Source organism: Copidosoma floridanum, unplaced genomic scaffold (assembly GCF_036245765.1).
Source record: "Copidosoma floridanum isolate Cflo_tuat_1 unplaced genomic scaffold, Cflo_Japanese_pri ptg000006l, whole genome shotgun sequence".
Lineage (NCBI taxonomy): Eukaryota > Metazoa > Arthropoda > Insecta > Hymenoptera > Encyrtidae > Copidosoma > Copidosoma floridanum.
In genome coordinates this window covers 3,741,709-3,755,265 of record NW_028321883.1, presented here as the reverse complement: position 1 = coordinate 3,755,265, position 13,557 = coordinate 3,741,709, and the positions used below count along the sequence as shown (strand labels likewise).

Sequence of the window (13,557 nt, the reverse complement as noted above, 5' to 3'; positions counted from 1 at the left end):
TTTTAATCCACACCACCCTTAATATAGTGCTAGTGTGCGCTGGTTTTTTTCTTACATTCTTAATTATACATACGTTATTGGATTTGTTGCTGCTACTCGTTACCACCACGCGAGTACTCGCATCTATCTACTATAATCTACTCGCGTGATGGTAACGAGTAGCAGCAACAAATCCAATAACGTATCATCTTAAAGATTACCAAGATCAACCTATTTCTGGAGGTTTCTACGAGCAGGAGCTGCAAAAAACAAAGCATCCTGATACTTACCTTGTGGAAAAGGTCCTTCGAAGACGTGGGAATCAAGCTTTTGTCAAATGGTTGGGGTTTGACTCCAGTCATAACAGTTGGATTGATAAAAATAAATTATGAAAAATATCCAAGTAGAGAGAATTTTCTTTTTCTTTAATGTTATAAGAAGATGTGTACTATAAATAAATAAACACTTAATTGTAAAATTTATGGTTATTTATTTTTTAAAATATTTACAAATTTATGCATATGAAAATATAATATGATCACCATTGTATATTACAAACAATTTAAACTTATTCACTGCTTTTAATAATTCATTGAAAAACTCTTCATTTTCCAACAAAGCAGTACATATTTTGTTGGGTAGAAAAATTGGAAATTCGTCCGCCAACTCGGCGACTATCTTCAATCCATACTTTGTTTTCACTTTTTAAAGCTTAGTCACCATATAATTTTGATCTGGAACCATATCAGTAACTTTTCTCGTTGGAAGGAAATTGTTGCTGGCAACCTTATTCAGTACTGTAAGATTCATCTGTAACATAATTATAAAAAAAAGAATGATTAGCTTTAACAATGATGCAAGTTGTTTTACGAGCGCATCTATTTACTAACCCTCGATATTTCGTAATTTTTTACACAAGGATTTACTTAAAGAGACATGTAGTAAAGATGATGATGATGTAAGCTTCCGTTTACCAAGTTCAATCTTATTTGAACCTCTACTTGCGGGTAGAATGAGCTCGTCTGGGTTGGACAGCTCCTTATAAGCGGCTATCACCTCTACTATCAACTGTAATCCATCTGTCGACCCTCGCTCTACAATTGTTGGCTGAACTATCTGATTGGCTCCCTTCTATAGCAGTCCTTTCCTCTCATTGGCTGCTTCCATCTCCACTATGCTAAAATTACCCCACGGTAGGATATCTGTATGACCAAGTTGTAAATACCGTTTGTCATCATGCGCACTTAACGCAATTTTTGTTTCTTTCTCGGTTAAAAGCTGATGATGGCGCGATCTAATATTTTTTTGCTAAAGCGTCATACTACTGTTTTTACACAAGCACTTGATATTGTCATCAAAAGTTATTGTAGCTTTCACAACGGAATTTTTAACGCCTTTAGCTTTCTTCACTGGATTTTGATATTGTATCTTTATACTATACATTTTGCTTTTCAATCATACGAATTCCAACATGACTTTTCCATTACATTCATCCTTCATTAGACCAACAATTTTTTTTATTAACGAGTGCTATATTAAATTCATTTTCTGCATGATAGTCTGAGGTACCAAATTCCTCGATATTTTCACGCATAACATTATAAACATTTCGGTGAGTTATTTCATACACAAGACTATCAGTGTCTGTGTACAAGAGTTTACAATCATCATTCATTTTACTTCTCATGAAATCATAATGAAATTTATATACAAGTGTTTTTGACAAATCCAATACACTTAATCCCACATATATCGGTTTCCTAATACATATATCAGTGCGCAACAATTGTATAGCTACAAGATCTGCGTCAAATATGTCACAACTATGAAAATTCGGTCGTGCAATGTAAGCCTCAGCACCATATCTACCATTCCACTTATTGACAAGTTTAACATCAATGCGTTTGCGCTCATTTTCCATCGTTTTTCCATACACAGCATTCTTGAATAACTTATACAGCATCTTCTCAAACTCATTTTTCGCATTTTGACGCTTTTCACTGTTTAAATCTATATATTTTTTTAACCATAAACTTTGATTAAACTGTAGTGCTCTATGAATTTTTGTTATACAGAGCCCATGACTTACAGCTTGCTTAAGTGCACGATAATGGATCACATAACGTTTTTTATTATATAGCGTAGTCATTAATTTTTTTGTGTAGAACCTGGAGGTGACATATGCTCAGCACAGAATGGTGAATCCTTATGCGCGATGTGAAGATGTTTAGGATATTCAAGATCAACTTCGAGTACATAGCCGATTTCAGCATCATCTGCCACGTTTAAAATATCTAAAGGGTTAACATTTTCAACCCATTTAAAACCTGCGAAAGGTAATGGTTGAGTCATAGCCCATCCATATAAATTATTAATATCATAATACATTGAATATTTTTCATCCTTATTTGCTTGATATCCTTCCTTCATATAGGGGTTATTAGCTTTGGCATATCGATTACAGCATTGGCTTACTCCACCTCGTGTGCCTCGCTCTATAAATAAAACTTTGTTTATGTCAGTCAAAAATTCTAGTTTAACCTATAATTAAAATAATATGATAATTTTAACAAATAAACTTACAATAATGATAAAATACATCTTAACTAACAAAAGAATGAAATACGCACCTTTGTATATTTTAGCATAGCGTCCCAAGTTAAGCCAGGTGTTGTGTAGTAATGAACTGGGTCTAGTTGATACGTCTCAATACAATTACTACGAAAATTTTCGAATATTTCAGCAAGAAGCAGTATGTCAGTCTTTAAATATAAATCAGAGTACTGTCCGAGAGTATGAATGTTAAAAGTATTCCAGATATTTTTAGCATGTTGATACTCTTCGTCAGATATATGGGTTTTATCATCATTCCAGCAATTAGAGCATTAAGTTTTAAATTGAATGTATGGCATGTCTGAGTTTACATGATCATCATACACATGCTTTAAATTAACTTCATCTTGACGAAATAAAACTAAAAAATTGACACTATCCCTTACAAGATGCTTTGTCACTTGAGCATATGATGGCAAAGATAGAAGCAGTCAACATTATTGTGTCCACCAATGCAGAAAAAGGCCTTTACATTATCTTGTTTTTCACAGGCTATATCATCAAAAATCATTATAGAATTCGGTAAAGCATTATCTGGTGAGACTACAGTTTCGTGTTCACTGAAAGGTAAGTATTTCACACCCTCTATAGGCTCCAGTAGTTCTTTTAAAAACTTGTACTTTGGTTGATGTAGTGATTTTGAATACACGTACACATTTTCAAACTTAACTCTATTGGGATGCACGATTAGAGCTAATAAGCTATTAGTTTTACCGCAATTAGATGGACCGCAAAATACTGCGCGAATACTGTAAGGGAGTAGTTTGCCATGTCGATTTGAACGCTTTTCTTGTTTTACAATAGCGTCAAAATTAGGAACTTGTAATTTTATGGATTGCTCTTTAAACTCCATATCTATACTGTATGAATAATCAGTTCAAACTGATCTTTTAATGAAATAGTACAACGCTTATATAGTTTGAGCTCTTAATTTGTCAATGAATTTCTCTACTATAAATACATTATTCATTTTCTCGAACGCTTAGTCATAATCCAACCTCTGAAGACTAATCGTCATCATCATCATCATCATCTTCATCATCATCATCATCATCATCATCATCATCATCATCATCATCATCATCATGCGTCGTAAGAGAGGACACGGTCTTATAAATAAAGTCATAAATTCTTTACCAGTAGAGCTTCATTTGCCTGGCTATCAGTACTGCGGTCCAGGTACTAAGCTTGCTAAGCGTCTTGCTAGAGGCGATCCAGGGGTAAATCCGCTGGACGCAGCGTGCAAAGAGCATGATATAGCGTACTCAAGAAAACGACAAGATTTGAAAGCCAGACACAAATCAGATAAAATTTTAGCTGAGAAGGCTTGGCAAAGAGTTAAAGCTTTAGATTCAAGTATTGGTGAAAGAGCAGCAGCTGCCCTAATGACTGGCGCTATGAAGGTTAAAAGTAAATTTGGTATGGGGTTGGAGCAAGAGAAAAAACAGAGTATTAAAAAAAGGAAAAGAAGGATGGGTAGGTCAAAGAAAAAACAATGTAGTGCTTTAAGCGCAGTTATTAAGGCTGCCTCGCAAGACATTAATACTAAAAGCAAAAGTGCTCGAGATGTCATTAGTAGTGCTTTGAAAGGTGCTCGTAGTGCGGTAAAAAAACCAGGAGGTAAAAAGTATGTTACGATTCCGCGCATCTTACGCCTTCCTACTCAGATTGGTGGAGCTATACCTTTGATTCCCTTGTTTGCTGGTTTGAGTGCAACCGGTGCTATAAAAATGTATCCAGTCTTTGTAAGAATCTTCTAAATAAAATACACACTATTTTTGAAGACTAAAAAAGCTGCGCTAAATTTTTTATGAGTACGCAGTATGTTGTCGATATTATAATCAGAAGGCATTATCAATGAGTAGTATAAATATAAGCAAAAAAGTATAATATACGTATGTAAACAAAGATTTACGTATAATTAGATGTAGGTTGTACTTTCCTTGTGATGATCATGTTCGATATTATAGTAATTAATGTAGTTAAATAAAGTTTTTTCCTGCATCCGGCTTTTTTCTTTCGTAAATAGAATATTTATAATTTAATAGAATTTTTTAAAAATATAGACATTAGATTTATATCCTTAGAAGTTCTTTTTATGTTTATATGAACTAACAAGTTAGTTCATACTATAAGTATTAGAAATATATTTATTTTGACGCATCCCAAAATTAATTTAAAAAATTCTGATAAGATGTGGAATCACATCCAAGATTGCAAAATAACTGACGACATGGCATAAACCTTAACAATCTTAGCTATCCAAAAGATACAGGACACATAATTCGAAGTCTCATGTGTTCATATATATCCTCCAGAGTTTGAACTATAGTACACAGCAGTCATAATAAGTAAAAGTAATAAATTGATAATTATAGCCAATACGATTTTTAACGAAAATTTGCCGAAACTTTCTATCAACTATTTATGCTCACTTAATATTTAGAATGTTACATTATAAGATTGAAGAAAGTCACTTGAAGAGCATATTATACTGATATTTATAAAGTCGAAGTATAAGAAGCGCGGGAAATTCGTCACAGTCATCACCGCTTGCTTTTAATATTCACTCAGCAATACGAGTACACCTTACGCCACAATGTTAAATCCTCTCCTCCTAGGCACTCGTTCGTTGTACCCCTCCACGCGTTATAGCCAATGGAATAGCTGGAATTATGAAGAGCATAAATGCTGCTAAGCCAGCCAAAAAGCAGCTAGCAGAAAGTCAGAGACATAATCAAACCATAGAAGCTATCGCCCTTGAAAAAGGTCTTCATCTCAAACCGCATAAAACTGGATCAGGAGTCTATTTAAAGACTTACGCTGGAAAAGGTTTTAAAAAAAAAAAACACTTCAAAAAAATAAAATTACCTGATCGAGCTCTGACCAACATTGATTTGATGAAATATTCTAAAATCTTAAAAATTCCTTATTTTCGTGGAGTATTCATGAGAAACAGTTTACCTGCTGACTGTCCATGGTTTTGTGAAACAGCTACAGTAAATCTTGATGATAAGAATGGACCTGGAACTCACTGGGTGGCTTATCGAAAACGTGGTAATAATGTTGTGTACTTTGACAGTTTTGGAGATCTGCAGCCACCTACTGACTTAATGTTGCATCTAGAAGTTAGTAAAGTAAAATATAATTATAAGCGATATCAAAAATTTAACTTCTACAACTGCGGTCATTTGTGCTTAAAGTTTCTTTTAAAAAAAATATAACTTTTTTACATGGGGAGAAACCATTTAGTTACACTTCAACAACCATGGAAGAAACATTAACACTTTGCCTTTCTGGGACTTCTTTTGTTTTAGAAGCACAGTATTATCCACCGATTAAATTATCATCAAAACACAACTAGTCATAACTATAAGATTACACATAAAACCCTCTCCATAATGGGTATCATTTATAATCAGACAAATCATATAGGCAGCTCAATATGCACTCCAGCACTCAGTCAACAACGAGCTCTCAAAGCGTTGAGACGTCAGAGAAAAAAGTCCTTCAAAGCATCGAGACATCCAAGAAAACGATTGACACATCAAAACATTCAGTTTATAAAAAAACTCGGTCTAAAAATAAAAAGCCCTGGTGGAAACTAAATTAGATACTTTTTTTTTTATACAAAATAAACGAGATTCTCAGTATTCAATTTCCAGTCGCACTTGACGAATCTATTGCGCACTATGAGATCCATGCTCATCAGCTGTATGCATCATCAGCATATGGCAATAGTGATGAAATTCGCATTTCAATTCAACATCAAGACTTGTGTCTTTTACCATCCAAAAGTTCTTTGCATGTTTACGGAAGATTGGTAAAAACAGATGAAAATACGGAAGTAACAAACACCGCATTGATAAATAACGCCATCTGTCACTTATTTGAAGAAGTACGATATGAGATAAATGCTATAGAGGTAGATAAGTGCAAAAATGTTGGGCTAACAACCCTGATAAAAAATTGGTTATCGCTTTATCCTGATCAAAACAAATCTATGATGAATGCTGGTTGGCTTGGCGTTGGAGAAGAAGAAGATGATAGTCTTACTAATAATAACGGCTACTTTGATATTATACTTCCACTCAATATGATTTTAGGTTTTGCTGAAGACTATCGTAAGATAGTTGTTAATGTAAAACATGAGCTCATACTTACAAGATCAAGAAATGATATAAATGCTGTGTTGCAAACTCCGCTCAATGCTGCTGATCCTGCCGCCACAGCAACTTGGGAAGACTTTGAAATAGTAACATTGAAGCTTGAATGGCTTATGCCCTATGTGGTAATGTCAGATTCTCATAAAATTCGTTGATTAAATTATCTGCAAAAAGATAAGTTTGTATCTATGAGTTTTCGAACTTGAGAATTATATGAGTATCCCCTCTTACCTAGCACATCAAAACATATTTGGACAGTTAAGACATCAAATCAGTTGGAAAAGCCACATTATGTTATTTTAGCCTTTCATACAAACCGAAAAAATCAGAAAAATGTAAGCGCTAGTATGTTTGATCACTGCAATATAAGAAATGTGAAACTCTATTTAAATTCACAACATTATCCTTATGGTGATCTTAATCTCGATATAACACGTAATCAGTATGCATTGCTATATAATATGTATGCTAATTTTTAAAATTCATACTATGGCAAAAAAAAACGCCTTCATTAGGCAAATATCACTTTCTCAATTGAATACCTTTAATCGCCCTCGATTGTTCCAAACAAAACGAGACATTAAAAAATGCTCCAGTCGATGTGAGGCTAGAATTTGAGTCGCATAACAATTTTCCTGCCAATACATCAGCTTATTGCTTAATTTTACATGACCGTATCGTTCAGTATAGTAGTTAGACAAGTATAGTCTAATGAGTGGGGATGTCAAGAAACTCATGTAAAGCTATATAAACCCAATTCATGGACTCTGCGAGCATCAGTTTATTATCAGCCATCATGGATAAAGGCCGGAGTAACAGCTGGAGTAAAGAAGAAGCAGAAAATAAACGACGACAAGAAGAGTGGGAGAAATTTATGAAGAGAAACGAGCAGAAGAAGAAAGATGTAAAGGTTGAAAAAACAAAATCTGTGGGAAAATCGAAAGATAAAGACTGTGTAATTGTTTGAAAAATCAATTTGTTTAATAAGACTTCAATCAATATGTCGCATAAACCGAGTACAAGCAATTTTACTACTAATGTTAAGTATCAAAAACTTTCAACTAAGGACGATGGTGATAAAAACAAGAAATCTTGGCTCAAAAACTTCATTGATAAGTATTTAACCAACAAAAGATCATGTCCTAGAAATGAAGGTTATGAAAACGAAACTAATATTACAATAGCGAAGAAAATGGAGTATTTTGTGGACATGCAAGGTTTCCAGAAACCAGGTAATGGTTATGTGCTCAAGAAATTGGCTATCCTTCCGCTTAGTCCCACCGATCCAGAAGCACAAGTATTTCTTTTTAAAGCACCCTTCAGCTGGCGAAAATTGCCACCAAAGTATAAACATAAAAATTTATACCTTGAACTTTACTATCATGGACTAAGCTGGGACTCGGGAAAAATTGAGTACACAGAAATAGGAAATATTTTACAGGAGAATCTTGAAAATGCTGCGAAGATACTTGTTATTGGAGATCTGAAACAAAAGTGGCTTAAAAGATTTGGCATTAAAGTCACTGATATGACAGACTATCGACCGTTTGAACTTCCAAGATTAGTTACTACTCGTGCTCATCACAACGGTGCCTACAGATCCATGTGTGCTCTTCATAATGTCAAACGAATGAAAAAGTTTAACTCTAACATGGAATGGGTTGATGATGACAACGATGACAACGATGACGATTATAATAAAGAGCTGTAAAAATGTATTGTATTGCAAGAATAAGTTTTTTACAAAATAATTTTGTTAATGTACATGTATTAAATAAAAAAAATAAAAAAACTGATTAATCAAAATAAAACAAAAATCTTAACGATTATTTTTCCACCACTCTGCATCCTACATTATCATGCAACGCACTCGCTTACACAAAAATGTATATATTCATTGCGTGCACAAGTTGCACAAGATTTCGCATATTCAAGCTAATCTCGAAAGGGCCCTATATATATTCTATTTGCAGCTTGAGTATACTCTCCGCACGTCGGAATGCTCTATGGGAAGAAAGCAAGATTTCGCAAACTCAAAAATATATGTACGAGTTTATGTATGCAACTATCACTTGCACACGCTGCACAAGATTCCGCAAAACTCAAGCAGCGCATGCGGCGGTCCATCAAGTAACAGCAGCAGTTCGGGGGGTACTCGGTCGGACCGCTCTCGAGCATACTTGCCGTAGCTTGGCCCTGGTTGCCACGTGTCAGGAGCAAAGGGGGGAAGTGAGCCACAACCGCCAGGTGGTTTTGGCTCAGTTGAACCAGAATCGCCACTGTTTATCTACCATTATTGAATATTTATAATAATATGACATAATATTTTCATACTTAATTATAAGCTAACGAATAGTCTTACAGAATATTTAATCCGTGGACTTTGCTTGTAGCCCTATTTACCACGAAAAGATAGACGTCATCTTTCTTCCATTGTCAAATATGTCAAATATTGTAATAAAGTTCACCCTTTAGTCTTGATCCTAAATAATGCGCAACATACAATAGAAAACAATTCCTGTGTAATATTATTTTTGCATTGTCTAAAAATTTGATGTACATTTCAATACGCATGTGTTTACATTCTAATTTAATATTTTAATATTACAAACTTTATTTTTTTTTCAATTCAAGATATCTTATAAATACTAAGTAGTATGCTTGAAATTATATTAACGTATAACAATGCAGTGTATCCTTGTTTTTTAATAAAAGTTAACAGTGTAAAATTATTATTCAAATTGACTGTATTTTTTTATATTTTCTGAGATTAGAAACCAGGAAAAAAATTATCTTATTAATATATATATAGCAGTATTTATCAAATTTACACTCGTTCTGTTTTGAATTTGTAGCTACTTTTCATAGATTTATACACTTTTTTAACTTGATAAGGCAAACTAAAAAATAGAGGTATTTAATTGATATTAAAAAATTAAAGGGTTGGCGCGCGAATACTTTAAAAAAGAATGACCTGTCATAGAATATTTCGGTTACCATTAGACTTGAACAATATAGAAAGTTTTTTCTTGGAATTTCAATCTAACAGAAAATGAGGAGAAGAAGAATTGATCATATGGGACGTCGTTTCTATATGCTGCAAAAAAAAGCCTTAGTGATTGTCGAAAAAACATTGCGGGATTTTTGTAACACAAATATCTATTTTATTGGTGAATTAATTGTTTTAGTTTATAATTATAATAAAAAACTGAAAGTTTAAAGTGTCACAAATAGGAAAATAAAATCAAAAAATAAAACTTTGTAAAAAAAATAAAAATCAACAAATAAAACAGATACAAATATAATTATTATACACAAACAATAAAAAATTATAAAAATAGGCAATCATGGCAAATGCTCTTCTACAAGTGCAAAGTCATTAAAAATATATAATTTACTGTAAAAAGAATTATCAGAATTGTTTGTAAGAGGTTTAGGTGTTATGTAACTTCACCTTGAATTTTTGAATAATAAATAACATTTTTTCTGTACTCACGACATAAGCACTAAATAATGCGAAACAGAAAAGATTATTGTAATGTCAAATAAAATATCTAAAATCATTATTGTTTGAATAGTTGATTTCATTTATTATCATACATACTTGAAGCAGATAAAAAGATTCTTTCACGTGTACAACAATTGAATTTTTGTCATTTTAAAATCTCTCAAAATTTTGCATAACATAGTTTGCTATGTTAATATTTTAAAATACTGCTGTTTTCATTCAGTTACAAAGACTAAGGTTGATCGGTAAGGATTTCGAATTGACATAGTGTCTCCTAGAAACTTGAGGCATTTTTTTATTTGAACTAATTTTAAATCGTATTCATGGAGCAAGATCTTGCAAAATGTTAAGATTAGTTGACAAAATACTTCATAGTACATTTAAAGATGTTACTATTGCTTTAAGTTTAGTGGAACACGATTTCTAAGTTTTACTAATATATAAAGCAAAGTCGGTAAAGCCGTTGTAATCGATAACTGCGAAAACTACGGGACCGATTTTGCTGAAATTTTGCATATCGATTCTTGACATTTCCTAGATCGTTTGAGTATAGTTTTTATCTTGAAAAAGTTAATAACAATAGCAATAAATAAGCTCAAAGTTTTGCAAAAATAGGCCTGCTATTCAATTTAGCTCAGTAGGATCCGCTAGATGGCGTCTACATAAAATCAAAGCTACCTGCAACAGAATTGAAGATATGTGGTTATAATAGGCCAGAGCGTCTCAAAAATTTATGTAATCGGCTACCGGTAATTCAGCAAGTTGCATCGAGAATGTAGATGATAGTCGTGCAGCTGGGAATCCCAGTTACCGACGACACTCTTCCTCATTGGGCAAGTGACTTATGTCTACATCCAGGATCGACGAGTGCCACCAATAAACAACAAACCAGGGTGTATTAATGGGTCATGGGACCCACGGTAAGAACGAAGTTCTTTAAACATGAGATGGGTATAGACACAATTTCTCAGGTAACAAGGGGATCGATCGCCAGACCAACAGGAAGAACGAAGCTCTGTAAACGTTAGTACTGCATTCAAGTTGTTTACTAAAAAAAAAACTTGAAAAACGAATAAAAAAAAAAAAAAAAAAAAGTTTAGTACTCACGATGGTTAAACTTCGTGAGTACTGTATTTATGCACGATGTTCTCACGGAGTTCAACCATCAAGAGTACTAAACTATTGTTTGTTTTTTTTTTCATTCGTTTTTCAAGTTTTTGTTTTAGTAAACAACTTGAATGCAGTACTAACGTTTACAGAGCTTCGTTCTTCCTGTTGGTCAGGCGACCCCCTTGTTACCTGAGAAATTGTGTCTATACCCATCTCATGTTTAAAAAACTTCGTTCTTACCGTGGGTCCCATGACCCATTAATACCCCCTGGTTTGTTGTTTTAATTTCCTTTTTAATTTTTTCATTTGTTTTATTTTCTTTTAATTTCTTGTTTTATTTTTTTCTTTATTTCTTGTTGTATTCTTTTTTTTTCATTTCTTGTTTAATTTTTTTCATATTTCATTTTGTTACATTTTTTTCATTTTTTTGTATTTCCTTTATTTAATTTCTTTTTTTATTTTTACATTTAATTTTTTTTTTTTTCATTCCCGTTTTTACTTCATTTTTTTTCATTTTATTGTGTTTATTCATGTCTTTTGTAATTTTATTTTATGTTATATTAATATTTTATTTCATCAATTGAAAAAAAAAATTTTTTTTCACTTATTTTTTTGCGATTTTATAGCCCATTAATACAATTTTTGTTTTATTTTTATATAACTACTCAATGACATTGTGCCATTATTTAATTATCAAATTAAAAATAAGTACTCATAAAAACCATGAAAACGATATGAAACTCGAAATACATTTATATAATGATCTTACATAATTGATTTATGATTGATTGAATGAATTACTTTATTTATGTAATTGTGTGATAATGTGACATAATTTGTTTGTCGAATTCAAAATAAGTGCCTTTAAAAACCATTGATACGTTCTTCAACTCTATTCTACATGTTTATTTTGATTTTTTTTTTTTTTTTTTTTTTTTTTTTTTTTTAGAATTGTAAAAGAAAAAATTCAAAGTCAAATAAAAATTATTGTGGGAAAATAAAATTAAAATTTGAAAATTAATTGCTTGGGAGTGTGAGGGGGAATAGTGGGTTAAGGTGTGCAGAAGAGTAATACGGCACGGTTGGCAGATATACATATATAGTGGGGAGAGGGGAAGTGTATAGAGAACAGTTGGTAGGGGGGACGGGGTAAGGGGGGAAACTTGAGAGGAAGAGACTCTGGGTAAACCACTTTCGTTTCAAAAAAATAAAAATCTGTCGGTTTTGAAATTCCAGCCCCCCGAGTAACGCGACATAAAGAACTTCGTTCTAAAAATTATTCTCGATAACGTCTCCGGCGCAATACCAGAAGAGGTATCTAGCCAGAGCACAACCTGCCCCAACACTTAAGAGTAATGTGGCCGTTCCACCATCCTGCCTAGTGCCGTCAGAGAATTTTTAACTATAAATGTAATCCAGTAAAAACAGCCCTGAGGAGCACGAGCAGCTACAACAGCTTCCTTCTCAGTGCTAGTTCCCAACGGCTTACCCACAGAGAAGGTACTCTCTAGGCCTATTTTCCCGACTAACAATGAGCGGTTGGTTATCCGGGAAACGACCTAAAGACGAGATATTTTTTAATCAGTGGCGTACCTCCTTCATGTACGGTCTCCGTACACAGAGACTCCGAGGGTAAAAGTCAAGTTACCCGCAGCTGGCTCTCCATCATCAAAAATAATAATAAGGAATAATTGGAAATTTTATCACTGTCCTTTCTTGGGGCCAATATAAGTATTTACAATCTCTACTTAACCATCAATTTTATCGGTTCTTTTCAGGGCCATCTAAGTTTAAATAACCTTGCCAACTAACACATTTTTACTACGATTTCCGGAGAAGATTCGTCAACTCAAAGACTATGTGAAACCGGCCACTATTAAACCAAGTCAGTCAGTCACTGGCAGACGTTACGGGTGGAGCTGTTCGTCGCAAGGCTGAGAACCCCGGTGACCGACGACCCTATACACTCTCGACTCTAAGCATTCAACCAGGAATCACCGATCCTCTTCAAGGTCTGTGCTGAAAGAACCTAACAGCTATGAAGGAAGAAAAACTTGAGCCAACAGGAGTTTTCTACGGGCAAGCATCACGAACCAATCTCTCCACCTTCGATCATCAAAACAACTGAGTCTGCAAAAAAAAGGTGCCTTAGACACCAACGTCTTTAACGTTATACCAGGA

At 33.5% G+C, this 13,557-nt stretch overlaps 1 protein-coding gene across 2 annotated transcripts in view; it reads left to right on the top strand.

Annotated features, from left to right (window-relative positions):
- LOC106637925 (Heat shock protein 60A) overlaps positions 1-13,557 on the top strand; it is a 108,774-nt gene that overhangs the window by 34,668 nt on the left and 60,549 nt on the right. The gene's annotated exons all lie outside the window — the stretch shown is intronic.